The sequence below is a fragment of the Phoca vitulina genome, unplaced genomic scaffold (assembly GCF_004348235.1).
Source record: "Phoca vitulina isolate PV1807 unplaced genomic scaffold, GSC_HSeal_1.0 scaffold14, whole genome shotgun sequence".
Classification (NCBI taxonomy): Eukaryota; Metazoa; Chordata; class Mammalia; order Carnivora; family Phocidae; genus Phoca; species Phoca vitulina.
Window position 1 is genome coordinate 34911685 of NW_022589717.1, and position 23362 is coordinate 34935046.

A 23362-nucleotide genomic window follows, 5' to 3' on the forward strand; every position below is an offset into this window, starting at 1 on the left:
GCAGGAATTCTTAGGGAACATGGGAAACCTACCTATTTACCCTACTCTCTGCCATGTTGCTTCAGAGGAATATGACCTCAAAGACTTACTCTGTAATCATTGCAGATCTTCAAGTTTGAACTAGTGCTTTTAGCCCCAACTTTGTTTTTATTTCCTGCCATCCAATGTTACCTATCTTAAACTTTTATTCCAAAACACCATTATTTAAAATAGACAAACTAGGGGACCCTTCCATGGCTCTTGAAAAATTTTAAATTTCCAAGAAAACTTTTGGGATGTTCTGATCCCAGGTCATTGTCTTAAATGAAGCTGCATTGCCTAACCACATTCTGTAGCTCCTTGTTATACTGATCTTTTCAAAATATCCTTAAATGCTTAAATTTTTTACAGATCTTTCATCCTTCCCTCTGGAAGAGAGCAACAATTTATTGTAGGAGTGGATTAGCAATTCTCAACATTAGTCAATTAAAATAATGATGATGACAATACTAATTATATCTAAACTTTTTTGAGTGCTTTTTTTATCTTCATATGAGGTCAGTGACTTTGTGATACTATTCTAGAATCCGGCATGTAAATTTAATAATGCTGAGTGCTTTGTTTTCTTTTGTAACTCACACTACTTTTTAAAGAAAATATTAACTATCTGTCATTGTTTATAATGAACTCCCACTGTCAAATTATTTTAAGTGGAGTTTCAGAATGATTAAAAGTTACACACACATACATACACATGTATGCATACATACCTCTACATATAAGCACATTCATATACTTACAATGAACCACTTGCTAAATTAGTGAATACCCCAACTCTTCGCCAACAATTCCAGGAACCAACACAGTTCCAGAAACATCTTTTGGCATTTCAGTCTCTCAATTACATATCAAATCTTAATTGAAATCATGGCCTTGAGATTTTGTAATTATATAATTGTGTCTATATAATGCTGAAAAATTGTTCTTAGAAGCAGTGTCTTTGGCTTCCTTTACAAACCTATCACGGTGAAGAGTTATATGTACATACCTCTAATATAAATCACGTTTGAATCACACTTTCTTTTAAGCTCAGAAACAGGATTTATAAGGCCTGACAGGCATTTTCTCTTTGTGGACTGAATTTTCTTTTCAATAGTTTTGAATGAATGTAATATGTTTTCAACCAATTTAAATCCATTCTGCCCTATGTCAGATTAGATGATATTTTTCATTAGTTTCTGGTGTCAGTTAATAGCATTGTCTCCAGAGAGCCGAGCACACTTTTGTCACCTTTGTTTTTCCTATGATTTACTCCAAAGATGCTTCCGTTTTTGTTGAACAAAAACTACCTTTTATTCAAAATTTCTTTTTAAAATTTTTTAATTTAAATTCAATTAATTAACATATAATGCATTATTGGTTTCAGAGGTAGAGTTCAGTGATTCATCAATCTTATGTAATACCCACTGCTCATTACATCACGTGCCCTCCTCTTTAATGTCTATCACTCAGTTACCCCATCCCCCATATTCAAAATCTCGGAATTAAAACTTGTAAAGAAAATATTAAATTCTAAACCCCCATCTGTCAAAATGGAATTAAACAAAAATGAGTCCTTTTGGTTTCAAGGTCCTTAGACTTTAGGATATAAGAAATAATAGCAGTTAAGTAGATGTGAAACCACCAGACATTCTCTAAATTAAACATCTTATGATGCTGCATGGCACAGAATCTAGGAAAATGGAAAAGAGATGGAATTATAGGGAATCCTGTTGCTCTGAGAATTATTTATCTAATAGTTCAACTATTATTCTTCTCATATTTGCTTAACTCTTATTTGTGTATCATACAGTTTAGCACTTAACTTGTTTTTAATTTTATGCTTCTCCTCGGTTAGGTTATAAGCTTCTGGAGGGCGAGGACTATATCTAAAACTTTTCTTCCTCCCTCAGCATTGCCTTGCACAGAGATAAGCACTTAAAAAATGCTTAAAATTCTTGGTTAATTGATCTTTCTTTTTTCAAACAGTTTCTCCCCTCTCAGTGGATTAATTGAAATCCATTTATCAGCAAGTGTGCATGTGACTCTGATCCAAGAAAGGAAAGCTTGGAAAGTCTAGAGCGTCATTCATCATGATGGAGTGTAGAATCAGTTTCCTGTAGTAGGCTATGAATGTCTGATACAGTATATACTAAGTGGGTGACAAGCAGGCCAAATGATAAATGGGGTCATATTACTATTACATAGGAAACTCTGATTAGGAACATATCACCCAGAGTCTTTTATTGCCTTATCCATCCTAGGAAATTGTTCAAAACCATATCAGGTAAGGGGCCTCTGTTGAGGAATTGATAGTTACATATTTGGTACAATAATGAGCCCCTTGTGATTTGTTGCTTTATGAGTGGTCTTATTAAGCTTTGACTTTCTATGTCAGACTGTTCTAAGTGTCTGCCAACTGAAGTATTTATACTGAAGTTTGTAGGTTAAACATCAATATACCCAAATTAGAGAATCTATTTTATAGGAACATTAATAAAAGTACATGTGAAAGTAGAATTTAAACATTTTTCTTTGGTAGGAGAAATATTTATGCCGTTTTGTTTTGTTTTGTTTAGGCAGAATCAATTTCAGTTTGTTACAGTTTTAATGCCTAGAATGTAAGAATGAAATTCATTTCAGAAATCGGAAGCAATAGTCAAACATATACTGCCTTGCTTTTCTTATTTTATCTCAATTCTACTCACTCTTTGAAATACAATGGCCATATCTTTCATTTCTCTCTCTCTCTCTCTCTTTTTTTAAAGAGAAACATATGGATTTTATTTTAACAAAATAATTCAACTTTTAAGATAGGAAAGAGGTATTTCAAGCCAAGAATCTAAAACTCTTAGTACATCTACGAAATGTTGATCCTCCATTCATTTATTCACAAATGTTTTTTGACAAAGCGAATGAGGCAAAACCTCTGCCTTCGGGTAACTCATAACACTAAGTATAGGACAAGTGCTGGTATATATAAGTTCAAAGGTAAATAAGATTAACAATGTTACAAGATGCAAGCATAGTTTATCAAAAAAGTAGTGACTGAGAAAAAGGAAAACTGAACAAATTAAGATAGGTATTGTAAAATTAAAAAAAAATTATACTTGTTAAAAAAGAAAATTTTAATGACTTTGAGCTAGGTAAGAAGCAAAGAAAAGCTTGGAATTAGGAGGAAGGCTATATAAGACAGAGTAGGGCCACAAAAGTAAGTCATCTCTGTTTGCTTAGGGTAGTTAGCTAATTTTAGAAAGTAAAGTTATATGTTGGAGAAAAATAATGTCAAATGTAAATAAATTATTGAAACAGTTCTATTATATTTGTCTTTCCCTTCCTTCTTTCTTTTCTTCCTTCCTTCCATCTTTTCACCAACTAAACAGTATATCTGTTTTATTACTTTATAGGCATGCTATGAAATGATTCACAATTTTTTTCTAGAGCCATTTTCATATTCAGATGGTCATTTTCTTTAAAGTTGTGAACATAGCAAAAATTAGGAATTATGTCATTATTCTTAATATTCAAGTGGTAAATCAGGCTTTTATAAATGTTCAGATAAGAACACCATACATTGGGCGCCTGGGTGGCTCAGTTGGTTGGGCGACTGCCTTCGGCTCAGGTCATGATCCTGGAGTCCCTGGATCGAGTCCCGCATCGGGCTCCCTGCTCGTCAGGGAGTCTGCTTCTCCCTCTGACCCTCCCCCCTCTCATGTGCTCTCTCTCATTCTCTCTCTCTCAAATAAATAAATAAAATCTTTAAAAAAAAAAAAGAACACCATACATTTACTTTTTACTAGGTTATATGAATAATTGGCATAATCAAGGAACATCCATCTGCTAATTCCCATATCAATTTATAGGTTCCAACTTGTATATTAACTCAAGGTCTTTTTTGGCTGTCAAAATAATTAAAAATTATTAAACTAATTTCCACCCAATCATAAACTTCTCTCTTAACTTATTCCTCTTCTTATATTCTCCATCTTTGCAAAGATATCCAGTGCCCTATCTCCTGAGCTAAAACATTTGCTATTGACAATTACTTATTGTTTTCTTTTACTTTCCTTATCCAATTGTTTAACAATTCTTATTGAATTCATCCCTGAATTGTTTACTTGAATATTTTTCTTCACTCTCTTGCTACAATCATAGTTCAGAATTGAATTTGTTTGGATTATTGCAAAGTTCTCTCTTGGCCTATTTTCCTCCACTTCATCCTATGCTCCATAATTCCTGTTAAAAAAAAAAAAACTCAAAGGAACCCTTGACATTTCCCATCCTTAAAACCTTTGGTTTCCTATTACCTATAGGATGAAAATTTAACTTCTTATCAAACCATATTGACAAGTCTTGCTCCTGACCAGAAAACCTATGTATGATTATTTGGGCCAGACCTGGCAGGCCTCAAAGGGGAAGCTGTCCCCACCCTCTGTGCACTCCCCCTCACCCCCAACTTAGTGCATGGCCACTGCACTGCAGTTGGGGACTCAGCACCCCCTGGCTGGCCATGCTCTTATGCTAGCTACATTCTTATCCCAGGCGCTTACGTTTGGATGTCTCCTTTCCATTCCTAGCTTTTCTTCTCATCCTCTTTTTTTTTTTTTTTCTTCTCATCCTCTTCTACTGCTGGGTCCATAAAACTGCAGGAGTCTTTTATTTGGGTCTCCCTCAACAGTGAGACCACTTCTACTTCTGCACTCATTTATCTAACCCTTCACTGATGTGTTATTCCATGGGGCAAAATGGAATGGGGGGGTGGTGCATTCTCGGGTTTAAGTCTCTTACTTATGCTATCACAATAAGTGATTAAAGTCTTTACTGATACTTTAATTTTGTTCATCGTTCACCTGCTAGCTCAGCCCTCTCTAGCTCACCTGACCATACATTGAATTGGCTCTGTGAGTAGGATAGCTGATTAAACATAATGCCATTTTAGAAGAGCAGAAAGCCTGAAAATCCCATGGGACACCTTTGTGAGGTGGTAGAGGAGTCCATGGAGCATTCTAGAAGAATACTTTTGGATTGTTTGCAAGGGTTTGAGGGTTCTGTGGGGCATTTTGCCAGTGGGTCTTCGGAAGTACTAGAAAAAGCCATGGGGCATTCTTAGAGGATGCTAGGGTATTGCTTACATAGTTTTTGGGTTCTGAGTTTTTGGTTTTTCTCTTTAGCCCTTGACTCTGGCTAACCTCTCAGTAGGTCAGATTAGACATGCAACAGAGAGGTTCAGAGAAAGCCAAGGAAACAGTTCCCTATCTACTGCTTAAGGCCCTCCACCAGTGGGACCCAAGATAGTCAGTGGGCTCCCATCAGCCAAGTAACTCTAAGCAGATCCCTGGCATTGATAAACACTCTGCACTGTGGTAAGTTATTGAAACTTCCTAAGGGGAAAAACAAACAAACAGAAAAGTGTAGTGTTCTTTGCAATTGCTTTGCCCAATGGTCCCAAAGAGACCTTAGAGCCTTAATTAGATCTTCCGTAGGGATAATTTTTGCTGAAGTTAGTAAAGAACAGTGGCATGACATGGGGCATATCACGGCAAACCCTCTGCAGCCGCCGTCAGGATAACAGAATGCAAGGAGTAGCCACCACTGGTTTCAGCGTACCAGCCCCCTCTGGCGAAGTCCAGGCTTCTCTCAAACCAACCTAAGCAAAAACACTGTCTGCACCTGGCCAGCCGCTCAACCCGCTCCCTCCCCAACAAAATTTGTGGCCAAATCCTGACAGGCGGTCCTTAAAACTGACATGTGTGCTCTCTCCATCCTTTCCTGTGAGCCTAGGGATACGTCTGAGGACTTTCTTCACTTTGTCCAGACCTCTTGGCTTTTAAAAATAAACATGGTTAGGGATTAAGCTGATAGCACTTGGTACCCAGGAATGACCAGAGATCCTCTGCCAAGGTTCAGGTTCAGTGGGGAGGGGGAGAGAATGGCATTTCTTGGGCCTTATAGACACCAATGGACAAGTGACTGTGGACCCTGCAACCCCTGGCATCAAGATAAGTAGAAGACAGAATACTGTCTAATTTTGGTTTGAGGCCATCACCACCAGGACCCTTGCCCAAGGCTGACTATGAATGGGTCCCTTTGGGCGCCTATGAGCCTCCATTGTGATGGCCCCCACTACTGAGTGTATTATTGGCATTGATGTATTCTCGATGTATGTTCCTGGTAGCCTTTGTCCCCAAGCCTTGACAGGAATTGTAGTTAGGGCCATTTTGGTGAGCATATGGAAGACTGTGAAACTACCAGCCTCAAGGGCTATAGCTAATGGCCTGACATTTGATCAGGCCATCAGCAAGCCTCAGACTGACATTTAAAACAAGTCCCCTGGGGGGAGACATTTGGATAAAAATCAGTTCTGCTTCTAAAGTCTTTTGTTCCCCTGTGGATGCTCACCAGAGAGGTCTCTGTGCTAACCCAGAGAACATAACTATTGTCTAATTATATGATTCACTATTTAATCCACTTCCTAAAGGAATACTATTCTTCCTTCTCCTCTTATTTTCTTCTTCTGACCTTGTACCTTAGGCTTCCCAGGCCATTTTTTTATTTAACACCATTGTACAGCAACTTCCTTCTATCTTCAGTGCTCTTTCTTAGTAAACTCCCATTTAGCCTACAAAACCCAGCTCATATATTGTCTTCATTGTTAAGGTTTCTTTGTATTTCTTCCTTAGGACTTCATTTCTGATGGGTGTGTTGTTTATACAGCAAGAGCACTAAACTCGCATTTGAATGGAGAAGCAGGAATTTTAAAATATAATATGTCGACTCCTGGTAAGGTTGTGGGTTTCTTTAGGAGAGACATTTTGTCTTACTCATCATTGTATTCCCAGCCTTTTGAACACAGGCAAATAAATAGGTTTTCAACAATATTTGTTGACTGAATAAATAAATAACAAACTTCTAAGTAGACTCAGATTATTTATCTATGTAACTCATAAATTATACCATGGCATAAATAATATAGTCTAAATGGTTGGACCCTCTTAATGTTCACTATTAATTGGTATTGTTGCAGCTGTATTAACCAGTTTCTGTAGAAAACAGAACTAGGAAGAATCTATGATATAATCTTGTACAGCTTTTTAATCTGATAAATGAGGAATCTGTGATTCCCCCAAATTAAGTAACTTGACCTATATCTCACAGCTGATTGTTGACAGTATTTGTAATGCTTGTTAAACATTATACTCATTTTAACTATGCTATAATTGATACTCTGCTGTAAACAGGAAGAGCCAACTTTTATATATTTATCTTACCTCTCATCTGAGCCCTATCACAGAAACTAAATTTATGTTTCTTAATAAACCCTGCATAATATTCAACACAGTAATAGTTTATTTTCTTTCCTTTTTCTCTTATCTAATAAAATGTTGTGGTAACATTGCTTTATCAATTTTGAATCTATGAAACAGAATTTAATTAACAAGTAATGATCTATAGTTCAAGATTATTTTACCAGCTTGTTCTATACCTAATATATACTTGAAAATATTCCCCTATCTCATAGAATATTTTAAAGTTACAATAGCTATATTTCCGTAAGACTAGAGCAAATTAAGCAACTTTTTTCCTTGGTGAGTTGTTCTTATAGTTATTTCAAAATATATATTCTTATCTTGAAATTTATCTTGATATTCTTTATCCAAAATCAGTGAATTTGTTTAAATATTACTTAAGTAACATAGTATCTATATTTATTATTTAAAGTTTTGTGTTGTGGTGGAGTTTTAATGCTATCTTTCAATATTCTGTTTATTTCTAGAAGTAAACAAATCTGTTAATTCCAGGTAAAATGTAGTTCCACCAAAGCAGTTTGCAGACTCCTTACCATTCCATCTTGCGATTATTGTGTTCAGAAGAACAGAAAGAACATTCTTAGAAAGAAAATCTGGGTTGTCATCCAGCCTTCATCTCCAAAGAGCTCTGAGATCTTGTATAGTTCATTTAATTTATCTGTTTCCAACTATCTCATCTATTAAATGGATTTACTATCATTATTACAAGGTAAAATTTTAAGAATCAGTTTTGTACTAAATTGATTGTCATCCTTTTCTTTCTTACTAAGACAGTGTAGTGTCCTGTTTAAGGGCCTTGGAGCCATGCTGCCTGAGACTGTCATTTATGAGCCATTACCTCAGGCCAGTTACTTACATTCCCTTGCCTGCATTCCTTCCTGTATAACATAGGGGTAACAATAGTATCTATCTCATAGGGTTGTCGTGAGGATTATGAGTCATTACCTGAAAAGCACTTAGAGCAGTACTAGCATGTGGTAATTCCTCTTCCTCTCTTGTAACTTCCTGCCTATTACCTATTGCTATAATGACATAGATTTACTAAGAAGCAGCCAATTCACAAGTCTTATATTATAGCCAGAAATAACTTTGAGAGAGAAAAGGAAGAACTTCAGGGGGAGAACACTCAATCTATGCATAGTTTTTTCCACCATCAGAAGTGGAGTTTCAGCTGAGGATTAAGTACACAATATGGGTTCTTAAGAAGGCAGCTTTGGCACTGTAATGAACAATTGCAGACATCAATATACCTGGAGAAGGTAAACCTGACCTCTCCTTTACCTGTTCCTGATACTCTGAGCTTTTATCCCAGATCTCAAATATTGCCTCTTTTTTTTTTTCCCTTTAAGTCAATAAAAACTTTAAAGATCTTGTAGAGCTATAGATTTAGGCTATAAATCCATAAAAAATGTTTCAAAATTTTAAAGATAAATTATATCATCATGGCCATCATGTATTCAGGTTTTAACACTATCCATGAAAATTTTTCAATGTAAGTGTATAGGTTATTTCTCTAAATGAAGTGGATAACTGTAACAACAGCAGTAAGAATAATTCACTTTTCCTGAGGACTAACCATGTATCAGGCCCTATACTAAAGATTTTGTAAGCGTTGTCTAAACAAAACCATCCTTTTTGTTATTATTATTTGCATTTTTCATATGGTAAAATTGCAGTTCTGAGATTGAAGTCACATGTCCAAGAATACAAAGATACAAAGTGGTGGAATCAGGACTCAAAACCCCATTAGTCTGCCTTAAAAGGCCATGTTCTTACACAATATCCTATAGTGACTCATCTCTGAAGAAAGGATAATGTGACTCACTCCATTTACTGATTCAGACCTCACAGAAAATCTAAATGGGAATGGTCACAGTAGCTGCTGCTCTTTGTGTTAGACGAATAAAATGATTCTTCCTCATGAAATCAGCACACTATGAAAAAGCTTCCTAGTAGTTGTGAGGTTTTAGGTCTCTTGTATGCTGTGTGTGATTGGTAACCAGAGTATTGAGCGAACTCAGAGTTGATTGGTCTGATTTTCTAAATAAACTGTCCTGGGAGAACAGGTTACTAGGAACTAGGTGACCTGTTCAAAAGAAAGTGGCATTGTTCTTGTCAAAGTGATCATTGATTTTCTCTCAGGTTTCTGTAGGGAGTCGCAGGATAAATTTCTATTTGCTACAAAAATGTAAAAAAAAAAAGTGCTCTCAGATGGACTTCTGTGTTTGTAGAAATACAATCTTGGAACAGAAAAGAAGCCTAACAGAGAATAATCAGTTTCCCTAAATTTTTTTTTTTGAGGTTTCTCATGAAGAAAGGGACTACCCAATTCCAAATTTCTTTTCAGTTGTCTGAGAAAATAGGATTTGTAAAAGCAATTGAATTAGAAGAAAACCATCTTTTTAGTTATATATATGAGTATATTACAATATAATTTGTTATACACTTGCATTTATTCCTATTTGACAGAAAGCTTTTCAAATTTGATGGACCAAATGAATCGTTAGATCTTTGAAATCATAGAGTAAAATTTGTTTTATTTAATATGAATGCTTACCCATAGTCAAAGGGGCATAACAACATGATGTGAAGCGTTAAGCAGAAAAGTAGTTTACTACTAAATCTTTTTTTTTTTTTTTTAATTCTTATCCCTTTTAGTGAGCTGAAGGACTTTCCTACATAGATTCAAAGTGGAGTCTAGAGGGATTCTCATCAAGCCTACATAGGTTTTATTTTAAATACTTTAGGGATATAATTCATGAAAGTCTAAAACACAATGTGTGTTCAGTGTAGAAGGCGCTGACCAGGGTAATTTTTAGGAAAGCTGCTTATTGCATTTCCCAGCTGAGGAGAATTTATTCTGCCTATTGTCACAACTGCTTGAGCACCCTCATCATCTTTAGGTCAAAGAAGTATTTTTAAAAAGAGCCCAAAGGCTCATTTACAGGACATAATAGAAAGTAACAGCTGGGAAGACATTGTTAATGTCTACTGGGTAATTACAATGAGTTCTCAAGCACACAAACTGAAATACATATTTATCTGAGAAATCACAGTGGCTCCCAAAGAGCTCTTAGGGGCTGTCAGGTAAATAGCAGCACATGTAGAAATGAGGATGTAGCGCAGTGTGTGACAGATACCGAAAATGTTGGTTTCTTTTTCTGTGTTTGATATGCTCCCTTGTGACACTCTTGGTGTTGGTTAGCTCTGCTTCCTCTGACTGTGCTTTAACAGGTTCTCTTATCTTTTCACATTATTGTGACATTAGGCACTTTGTGCATGGTGGATTTTAACTAGTTGAGGAAAAAAGAAGGAAGAAGAGAGTCAGGTGAGCATAATTAAGTCAACAAGCAGAATGGCACATCCATAAGGCTGCAAAAGGATAATATCAAATAAAAACTTTTACCATTGCGATGGAGAAAAAAATTTGACTATGAACTATTAAAGAGTCTTATGAACATAAAAGGCATTCGCTGAGTCCATACTGGAAGGGGTCTTTAAGACAGCATTCATTTGATATTTTTAGTAACTTTATTGAAGATTTAGGGCTCCCTGCCCTATTCCAAAGAGATATTGGTCTAAATAAGAACATGATAATATTTTTCTATAGTAATGTATTTGTGTCTCTTTTCTACCATGGTTGCAACTTTTGCCTTTATGATGAAGATAATCATTTAATACTTTGGCTTTGATTTGCCCAAAAAGCTCTAGTTCCATTTCTCTATTTCCTCATAGATCCCCAGTAAGGTATGAATCACTAATTTGAATTTAATGAATTTATTTATTTATTTTTTTTAAGATTATTGTTTTTTTTTTTTTAAAGATTTTATTATTTATTTGAGAGAGAGAATGAGAGAGAGAGCACATGAGATGTGGGAGGGCCAGAGGGAGAAGCAGACTCCCTGCTGAGCAGGGAGCCCAATGTGGGACTCGATCCCGGGACTCCAGGATCATAACCTGAGCCGAAGGCAGTAGCTCAACCAACTGAGCCACCCAGGTGCCCTGAATTTAATGAATTTAAAATGAAATTTATTCTTCCCATACAAAGATTCTTATTTACATTATTCCTATTCATATTAATGATCAACAATGATTGCATCATTCTCCTTGGCTTAAAATCCTTCAAGTTAACTTTAAGATCCTTTTCCTTCATATTCCATATTCAAACTATCACTCATAGTTCCCCACAAATATATAGTGCAAGTGTACCTGTATTTTGATGCCATACACACAATGGATTAGACCTTTATTGCCTCCAATGTGCACTCTTGCTCTTCCATTTGCCTCTAAAATTTCATCTCTGATATATATGAGTTTTCCAAAAATATGTTATTGATGAATTAATATTGTGAAAACAAAATACAAAAGATCCTGACCCTAAAATTTGAGAATTTAAGTTTATTTAAATTTGGCTGATGTATAGAGCCTGAAATATTCACTAGGACTTTGGTCTTGGACTCTTTCTGAAGTACTGCATCCTGATAACTCTACAAAGTGAGTTATGATGCATAGTGTGTCTGCTACTAATTGAATAGGGTACACATGTTAATTTAGTATTTTATGGTTAAAAAATACTCATTTATGAAAGAAAATTTCTTTCACAGTCATTTCTTTTTTAAAAATTTTAAATTTTTTATTTACATTTTAAAGCCTTTTTTTATTTGAGTGTAGTTGGCACACAATGTTACATTAATTTCAGGTGTCAACATAGCTATTCAACAACTCTGTATGTCATGCTATGCTCACCACAGCTGTAGCTACCATCTGTCATCATACAGCATTATTACAACTCACAATTGTGAAAGAATATGGAGTGGGAAAAATGATTTTTAGAGGAGAGAACTTATTTTTTCTTTAGGATCAGTAAGCAAAGTGTGTGCTAAGAGAAAATAACCTATGGAAGAGTGGGAAATTTGTATAGCACTAATAAGGATATTCAAGTATAAGATGTCTTCCTTATGTTCCACTTGATACCTGAGAAAAGACATGCACATCAAAAGCAGCCAAGTGAAATGTAAGATAATAAATAATTAAGGACCGAATAAATGGAGGTACTAGTTAGTGTAGAAATGTTAAGTGTTGGATGAATTATTAAGTATCCTATACAATGTGCAACAGAGAGATGTGTGTCAAATGAATCCAATGTAATTTTAGAACATTAGAAGCATGAAGTTGAATTGCCTTTAAAAATATTCTTTTGATACTTATATTAAATCATAACACCATCACTTTAAATATCTTACAATTTTGTCAATTATACACCAGTAAATCTGAAAAATAAAAGAAGAAAAGATATGGATTACCTCTGGGTGATACAGGAAGCAATTACTTGGGTTTTGTGTGATGCTGATAATATTTTATCATTTGATCCAGGTAGTGGTTACATGGGTATTTTCGATTTGTAAAAATTCATCAAGTTGTACAGATATGATTTGCATACTTTTCTCCATGTATGCTGTATTTTGATGAAACATAAAGTTTATTATGTAAAAATATATAAGCACATAAATAAATAAATAGGCCCAAAAGGGGAGGAAATATTCTTTTGGAGTATAAAAAAGTCATACAATTACATTTTCAAATCAGACAGAAACATTGAGAAAGTAAAAAAAAAAAAGGATAGGCAACAACTAGTTCATAATGATCCCAAAGGGGTATAATATAAACAGTGTTCAAAATAAGACATAGACTACATCTGGAGCAAGAAAGAGACAACTTAATAATTATCTTGTCTTAATCCTCGTGCTTTCTAGATAAAATAAATTAAGATAATAAATCACCAAATTTATATTGTTCCTGAAAGCCTCCAACCTGGAATTGGCCCCCTATTCCTCAGTCCTCTTGTGGGATTATCTAGCACAAGCTCAAACCCTTTAAGAAGTCCTTCCCAACTCTCCCTCCCTGAGGGTCTCCATAGTTTTCCTGGGGTGAGTTTTCTGTTGTATTGTCTCTCAATAAATCTAACTTTTATTTGACTATAGATGTGTTCTTGGGTTGTCTTTGGTTAGTGAACTTTGACATTAGAAACAACAATGACCAGGAAGGTATTTCAATTTATGTGAAATGAATAGGAATTATGGTCATTCATGGTTTAAAAACTGTTAAGAAGTAGTCTGTGCAAGACTTGAATGTAAGGAATAAGAAGTAGAGAGAGAAAAATTTAAAGCAGCAGATTTTATATATATCCTCTTAGAACTATTTGAGATTTGCTTGAGTATCACATATGTTGAAAGAGAAGACTAATATGAGGTTGTACTTTCTTATAAGTAACACAAATTAGTCATATTACTTGGTGCTAAGGATAAAAATGGAGATAAAATATGCAGTTGCTGCACTCAAGGAACTTAAAATTTAGTGATAGAGAAAATAGACAATCATAGTATGACTAGTGATGTGATATGGGGGCCAAGAGTGAGAGCTAGAGAAGAAAAAGGGGGATGGGAAGAGGAGACGTAAGAAGGGAAAAGAGGGAGGGAGGAAGGGGTGAGGGAAGGAAGGATGAGGGAAAGAAGGAAGGAAGGGGATTATAGAGAGAAACCTGGGGAACTCAAACTCTAATATTTAATGTTTGGGCAGAGGAAGAGGAGTCCAAGAGGGAAGATGAGAAGGACTGACCATAAAGAAAGTAGGGAAGGAGTGAATGGTGTCCTGGAAACAAAAGGAGAGTTTTGAGAAGGCGGGACTCAGGTAATGAAGAGAAATCGTAGAAGAAAAATATTGAATAAAGGTATGGACAATTGTAGTGAACAAGTTTATACACACTATTGGTGACAAGTTAATGGTTAAGTAAGGAAGTGAGGAGAATGGGACTTGGAAAATACAGTTGTGAAAGAAAAAAGATGAAAGCAGTAAGTGGAACAGTAGATGGGGTTAAGAAAGACTTTTTTTAAGATGAAAAAAATCTAATCATATTTCTTTGCTGAGGAGAAAAGATCAGAGTAGTTATATGTACAGAAAAGAGAAGAGACCCAGGATGGGGTCTCAATCGTCAAGAGGTTGACACCAATAGAACTGAGAACCAAGGTTTTTCTGGGTGTTATACTGTAGTAATTGAAGGCATGAGTTCTGGAATTAATTAAACCTTACTATGAATTTCAGCTGTGCCACTTACTAAATGTGTAATATTAATAATAATAATTAATAATATTACTAATTTAGTAATATTAATAATAACACCTCCCTCAATTCAGTTATTATACATAAAAAAGGTGTTTCATGTGAAGTGCTCTGATATAGAAATTAATTGGTACAGTTTTGTTATAATTATTTATAATATTATACCTTAAACCAGGAATACAAGAATAAATACGGTTAAAATTAATTTTTTAGGGATGGATCCTATGAAATGTGCACATTTTCACCAAAATTTCCAACTTCTCTGTGTTGTGGTAGGGATGATCATATATTGAGAGTGACTGAGTAGGCATTGGAATAGGGAGTTTGAAGATAATAGCAGAGATTTGAGAGAGTTTTGTAGAAAATGGAAGAAGGAACACCAAGAAAGAACAGATAATGGAGAAAATATATGTATCATTTTTGAATTTAAATTTTTTTTCTTTTCTCTCCTCTTCCTCATCTTCTTCCTCCTCCCTCTCCTTATTTAACAATTTTAAACAGCTCTGATACAGGAGCAAAAAAGACAGATTTGTTCAGGATCAGGGAGTTACTTGCTGAGTGTGACACCAGGGCAAGGGGATTGAGGGTATTGACAATAGGTTAGCCTAAGTGGGAAGAAAGTGAGGAAATGAGGAATTTGTAGATGAGGAGAAAGTGACAAGTTATAGAACCATTGAGAAACACAACATTGTAGGAGATGAGGACTAAAAAAAAGCCAAACTGGAATAACAGGTATTATATTTAGAGAAAAAAATTTATTATAGAATAAGATTTCAGAGGTGGTGCGATTCTGGGTGATGGCAAATTTGGCATGGCAGCTGTGGATATGAAGACGAGAAGTGAGCTGAGGGCCAAGTTAAAGGCATTCAAGAACTGTGGGAAACAGGCATTATATATATGACTTACATGGACATGTGAACCATGTGCCAACATTCTAAATGAATTTTGGAAGATGACCAAATTGAAAGAGACAATGAGTGGTAGAGGATGAGGAAAAAGGACTTTTAAATAAAAGGGAAAGTGGCAATTGAGAGCAGAATGCAGACAAGGGCAAGAAGGGTATCTCACCACTGGGGGTGGGAGGGCAGATTTCAGCTCTGGCAAGGAAGTAGAATTGGGAAGAAAAGCTTGATGAAGTAATAGGAGAATGTATAAAACATGGAACTGTCTTCAGAGATCGCATTAGAGCAGAATTTGAGAAAGGGAGTGGAAAGAGATTTTCATTATTTTTTTCTGCCTTCAAGTTTGCAGTGGAACTCTGATGAGAGATATTTCAGTTCTAGAGCAGATCCTGGTGTTACAGATCACAGTTTATAGGTCTCATAGACCACTCACATCATGAAAGTCACAAAATGGAATTTGACAGTCTTCTTTAAAGAACCTGATTTCTATTTCAGTATCATATGTCAGTTTAATTGTCTTAAAACAAGACTTGTTCTGTCTCAGATCATCAGGCCCTGCAGGAGCCACTGCTTTGTCCATATGTACTCAGCCTTTCCTATTTTGGGACCACCAGTCCAAATTCCAAATGACAGCATTTATATCTTTTTGCCTGAGTACTTACTTTGTGGTCAGAGCCTGTTCTACTGTCACATATGACACCCGACTTCCCTGTTTGAGATGTTCTGGTTTCCTTGATCCTTGTTAGGGTTAAATCTGAGGCATGTTTCTACACTGACTCCAGAGCACCCCTACAGGATTAGACTCCTGGTCAGTGCGCCCCTACAGGGTTAGACTCCAGGTGCCCATGGCAAAAAACTTGCTTTATTGGCTTCCTTTCTTTCTCAGTCTCACTTCTCCACTCCCTATTGGTATTTCTGGGATCACCTCCCAAGTAAAACATGTTCTATGTGCCCCCAGATCCTTGTCAAGTAAAGCAAACTAAGAGAACCTGAAGATATGAGGTGCCAATCATCCACACATTCCCGATAGTAGTTTGCTAGTTCACTTAAGAAGGACTTGCAAAGCAAATGAAATAAATCAGACTGAGAAAGACAAACGCCATATGATTCAACTTATAAATGGAATCTAAAAAAAAGAATAAAACAAAAAGCAGAATCATAACTATAAATACAGAGGACGAGCTGATGGTTGCCAGAGAGGTGGGGGACGTGGGGTTGGTCAAAATGGGTGAAAGGGAGAGAGTGATACAAGCCTCCAGTTATGGAATGAGTAAGTCATGGAAATAAAAGGTAGAGCATAAGGAATATAGTCAGTGATATTGTAATCGTGATACAATGGGACAGATGGTAGCTATTTTTGTGGTGAAGAAAGAACAATGTATAAACTTGTCAAATCACTAAGTTGTACACATGAAAATAATATAACATTTCATGTCAACTATACTAAAAAGAAAGAACTTGCAGAGGAAGTGGCTAAGATCAATTTGTGATCCTGTTACCAGACTAGAGAAAGGACTGAGGGGACCAAGAATGGATTTGGGAAAAAAGAGAGAATTTCTTTGGAGAGAGAGCTGGGGGTGTGCTGAGTTGAGCCCCATCATGGTGGAGGATGATTTGGGCTTGTGGAGATTAGGGTTTCAAAGAGACATCTAAGGAACTTCATATGTTTCCAATGGAGTTTGTGTGGACACAGAGGAGGCTGATCTGGGGCTTGTTAGCTGTTCTGATGGATGTGCAAGATGTGTCTGCCTTTAGAATGGACTGAAATTAATCCCAGAATTTCTGAGGGCAAAGGATATTGATTTTCCATGGCTCAGAGTGTCACTTGGAAGAGTAAGCTGGCTTGGAGCTATGTTAAGAGATATTGCCGAGAGGAGAGTGGTAAATACAGCAACTTTAAGGAGGCTTCAGGTCATATGGCAGAAGAAGAGGGCAAGGGAAGACTGATAAATTGATGGTGGGGAGGAAAGATTTCCTTGCTTTAATGGAATTGCAGGTGACAGATGTCCAGAGATGGCGTAGGAGGTAGAAGGTGGGGTAGGGGGTAGGGGGGAGAGGAGGAGAGATAGGGAGTGGGGAGGAGTGGTCTTCAAAGTTCCCAAGTAAACGAGAGAAACAGATTCAAATATGGAACAGCCAGTAGAAAGTACTGTGAGATTAGATCAATGCCATTGAGGAGAAGAAGAATTTTCTGAACTTTATTCCCCACCTAATCCCCACTTAAATCCAAGGAGGGGCCCCAGAGTCAAGCCAGCTATGTTCGACTCTTAACCCAACTCTTCTCCTTCCCTAATGGGTTCATGGGTCTAAGCTAAGGAAAGAGAAGTACTTCAGTTATGATTCTGGTTGACAGATTGGTACATACTTGATATTTCTATCAGAGAATGATGACTCTCTTGTGACTAAAAATAATCAAAGGAATTTTTATTTTCACAGAGGTTAGAAATCATAAGATGAGCCCCAGTTTCACTCAAGGATGGAGAAAGCTATCTTTATAGGACAGTGTGCAGAAAGAATCCAGTTTTTTTCTGCTTTGAACTTTGGAATTCCACTTTTCAGCATAATTGGTACAGCTTTTCTTGATGTTCATAAATTCATGTTTGTTCCTTGGTAACACGAGAATCAAGCCTCAATCCCTAGTTGATGAAAACTCATGGGAATATTCTGGGAAGGTGCACCTAGTTAAAATTAATAATGATTATCAATATTGAAAAGCTAGGGAATGCTTTGCATCCTTGAATCCTAAATAGATTAATCTGTGAATATATTAGTTGTCATTTATATTTGTATACTTAAATCCTGCAAATGATTATGATTCTTGATGTATGAATCAGAGAACTGTTTACATATTGATACTTATCTTCATGGCTCAAAACAACCAATTATTGAATTGCCTAAACCTACAGTCTGGCTGCCCCAGCCTTATTGAAGAGGTTCAGTTGACCATCAGGGCATATTTCCTCCATTTCCTGCTGGTCTCTCTCCACACTTGCCTGCCTGACAGTTGCTCTTTGTACTCCTTGTTGTCATCCATTTTCTAAACATGCCCAGCTCAGGAGGACTAAATTGCAGTGAACTGTCAGTGCTGATGGACTGGCTGGCTTCCAGGCTCTTCTTGTTGGTGAACTTGTTTGAACCATCACATCCTGATTATGGTTTATTGATGATGCCTGTGAAACAGCTTACGAGGCCAGATGTAACATCTCTGAGCAGTGGAAGCCTCACAGCTGGTTTGTATGTTGCGCACCACTTCTGCTTCCTACACTACATGATGATGTATCAGTGACACGATACCTGATAACCTCCTGAAGGACGTGCAGTTCTTGATGGATTTACTTTTCAGCTTCAGCTCACATTGCTGCCTACCCAGAAACTCACAGTAACTTTGTATACCCACTGAAATTTTTTACATTTCTGTAATACATAGGTTTTCAGAATCTTCTCTGGCTATAGACAAGTTTTTGAACAATATTTTCATTGGTGAAGGTTGGTATGTAAGTAACTTAAAAATTGGAATCCTTGAATATTTGGGCTATGGTGAAGATGGACATGCATGGATTAAGCTGGGAGATAGGTTCTATCTATTTTATTTGTGTCTCAAATTTCTAGAAGGATTATAACCATAAATATTCCAATTTGATCAAGACACAGAATTAGTTATAAAGACTCTTTGACATGTTATTTCACTTATAAGACTGAGGCAATGCTAATATTATCTGAAACACCAAGAACTGTTTACATGATTCTGTTATTAAATGTTTTACTGAGTACCACTTAAGGTTTAGGTAAATACTAGGAATAATTGTTAAACAAAAAGTCAGCTCTAAAAGAGACAAAGTAATTCCTAATTGAGTTTAGTTCTGGAGATGAATGTTTCTATTATTTTATGAATTATTAAATGGACAGGTATTTGCTTATTATTAAACTTCTGTTTAACATGGCCTGGTTATCTTGTATCCTACTAGTTAGGAACACAATGATCCTCCATGATTGCTGAAATCCTATATATCTTAAAACTAGAGTTGCTGATCTAGGCGATTTGTTTCAGTAAATTAGTTTCAGACCACCAGATGGGGCTATGAAACCTCTTGCATTATTAAGAGTTCTTGCAGACATTTACTTTCCTTCAAGGGGAAAATTTTTCTTTGAAAGTTTCTGAGAGTATTTTCCCTCCCATTTTAACCACATCTCCTACTGATGATTGAAAAATGCTCCAGATTCTCTGTAATAATGACAAAGCAACGTTACAGTAATGACGGAAGTGTAATCATTATATTGTTACAGGAAGGAAATGGATAAATTGCCAAGGTCACCTTATAGTTAATTCAGGCTCTCCACTAATAGTAATAGGTTCATCATGGTGACATACTAACGATTCTTCATCTCTTTCTTTTTCTATTTATTGGCCCAAGACACAACTCATTAACTTCATCTATTTGGATTGTAGACCACAGATTGCTTCCGAGGACTTAGGGGGCTATGAAGATGTGATTACATTTGGAATGAGTATATAAGCTACTACCAGTATAACAATTTTTCTTTTCATTTATCAGTTCCCCATCAAGATTAACTTTGTGCTAGTTACAGGTCCTCATGACTCTGGAGGAATGAGGATCAACCCTGGAAAATGATCAGCGCTGCATACGAAAAACGGGAGTATGATTGCACTATTATGCTACTTAATATTTACCGTGGCTTTTAAAGAAAGATTTATTTCACTTTAATTTAGAAGCAATCATTTCACTATTTTGGCTTTCATCTAAATTTAATCAACAAAAGGAAAAAAAAAATTCAATTTTCCTAAATATCTTGTTGTACTCCCTAGCAGAGAATATAATAATATGCAAAGTAGATATTCAATAATTTATTAGACAAATGAAAATTCAAGTTATCGTGATTATATTTTTTATTATGGAAGCAGTGCAATTTAATTTGTGTCTCTTATTATTGTCCACATTTTAATTTATTGAATGATATAACTTCAAGTAACAATTACGTTTTAAATATTTGGATGTGGTATTCTGTATTTAAGATAAATTTTGGGATGCTGAAATAATAATTTAAAATCCTAGCAACCACTGTGTTCCCCACTGATTCAGGAATTTAAATAAGAGATTCACAGAATTAAGTCCTTTTAATCAAAAGTCTTTTGTTTTAATTTAAGATCAGATAGAAACTGGTAAGTTGGCAGAAACAGCTAATTGTCAGTCAGATATTTTTGGTGGAGAATATTTGTGAAGATAGACATAATCAGAAGATTGTTTAAAAAGTTAGATGTTCTTGGTGAAGCAGGGGCATAAAATGGAAAGATGTTTCACAGAGCTCTTTGCTTCTAAAATGAGGCAGTCCTGGAAAACCATAGATAAAGAATCACCCATTAATCTCTGCTGGCATTCAAGCCAACCTGATACAAATATAGGAGCTAAAATGAGTCGATTTTACTTCTAAGAGTAAATACAACCTCAATTTCCTTTCAGCCCATAAAAGGCTTCTAAGAAATGTGATGATACCTGGGCTAACAGAGAGGAAACACATTAAAAAATGTTTCATTTGCAAAATGAAACTAGCATACTCCCCTGATTTTGACAGCAAGACAAATTCATAACAGAAAGCTGAGAAAATGCAAAAATTGCAAGTAAGAAAATAAGAATTACCCATAATTCCATTACTCAAAGAGAACAACTTTTAGAGTTGTATATTTGTTTTGTTTATTTGTGGGACCATACTATCTTTCTTTAATTTGCTTTCGCTTTTCCCCCCTGTAATATAGAGAGCTCTTTTAAAAGATCTCAAATTTATCTTCTGAAACATAATATTAATAGCTGCATATCATTCTATTATAGATATACAACAATAATTTGACCAGGAATACATTTTAGATTTTTTAATCTCAACCTTTACAATCAATGCTACGATGATTTTTTGTGTGTGAGGCAATATATAGCATAAGTCTATCCCAGCATACCGTTTTCTATATTAATTGCCATATAATGCTTACATGGTAAAAATTTGTGCATATTATATACTCAATTCTATATTTCATTACTGTTTTTAATATGTAAAAAGAAAAATTTCATATAGTACTCTTATTCTTCTATTGACAAGCATGGGAGAAAAAGGATAGGGGTGGGTGAAAATTTTGCTCAGATGTATTTTTTATTTTTTTTTAAAGATTTTATTTATTTATTTGACAAAGAGAGATAGCGAGAGAGAGAGAGAGAGCACAAGCAGGGGGAGGCAGGCAGAGGGAGAGGGAGAAGCAGGCTCCCCGCTGAGCAGGGAGCCCAATGCGGGGCTCGATCCCAGGACCCTAAGATCATGACCTGAGCCGAAGGCAGACACTTAACTGCTTGAGCCACCCAGGCGCCCCTCAGATGTATTTTTCAAATAAGAGGCAGGAATATATAAAGATTATGTCTATCTATACTTTCTAAGGTACTCGAACGCCTGATTTCTGAGAAGAACCTAAACACAAGATAATGCCCCCCAGTGTGATCACGTTTGGAATACACACCAAGGCGGGCTATATTGTAGCAGTGAGTGAAAGACTTAATGTACCGGCACAGATGCTGCTCCCAGCAGGCCTGCTGACAGGAAACATCTTACTAATTTTCTCTATTTGGCCATAATCTCACCCAAGGTCCTATTTGTAGCAAAGCTCCTATAAACTTAGCTCCTTTTTCGGGAAACACGATGGAATAAAGACCAAAACTTGTATTGTGCTCACAAACATAATATTGCCAAGCAACTGTCATTAGCTGATTTCCTTTATGTAAAACTATCTTCTCATTTTCTAAAGGAGATTTTGCAGCTATATCTTTTTGCTTTTTGTTTTAAAATAGTTTCAAACTTACAAGAAAGTTGCAAGGATAGTACAACAGATAAATACTCATAACTCAGATTCCATAATTGATGACACTGAACCTCATTTGTTTTATTATATTCTCCACCTACATATCTCCCTACTTTCCCATCTATCTCTACCTGTGTATCTGGCGGGCATATTGCCTAAGCGATGCTGTTACTGTATCTGATAGGTGGTTCCAATATTGATATTCTCATTCTCATCACTGGTGATTTTAAGTCTGGTCACTTGATTGAAGTGATGTATCCCAGGTAAAGTTACTATTTTCCTTTAGTAATGAATACTTATTTTGCATTTTGTGAGAAGACATTTTGAGAGCTTTGAAAATTTAGTTTTCCTTATCAAACTTTCACCCACTAGTTTTAACATCCATTGATGATTCTCGCCTGAAACAGTTATTACTATGATTTTTACCAAACGGTGGTTTTCAGGTTCGATCCATTATTCTTTATATAAAATGCCAACTAACAGTGTCATTCTTTATTTTGATGCCCAAATTGCTGCAAATCTGGCCAGTGGAGCAACTTTAAGCTGCTTTCTGTGTCATTTTTTTTTTTTTTTTTACATTTGCCTATCATTCTTTGAGAACTCTCTCATTTTTCAGCACATCAAAATGTTCTAGGCTTATTTGTATTTTTCCTGCCCCAATCCCTGAATAAGCCGTTTCTCTAATAAGCCCTGATTCCTATTAGTAGATAATGGTATTTAGAAACTAAGGAATAATAAGCTGGGTGTGCTTATTGACACTTTAATTCACTATTTGCAGTCCTACTCAGCTGACCAATTAAACTAGAAAAAAAATAATGTACATGTGGTGTATGTACATACACGCACATAAATATGTCCATTTACATCTTTTTCTCTCTCTTTCACCTTAAATTCACATCAGTATCTTAAGTTCACCACAATACCTGAAATTCCAGTTCACATCCACACAATTCATTCTAGCTTTTCTCCTTTCCCTACTTGCAATTCCCTTTTCCAACAGTGAGAAATTTGCTTGATTTCAATACTTCTGAAATCAGTCCACCTAAATGACCACACAGAGCAGTTGTCCAAAATCTTGCCTGGTTGTCATTTTGCAATACTTGCCTCCAGCAAGTATTGGAGAAACTGAATGACAAAGAAAAGAAGAATGGAAGTGAAAGATCCGA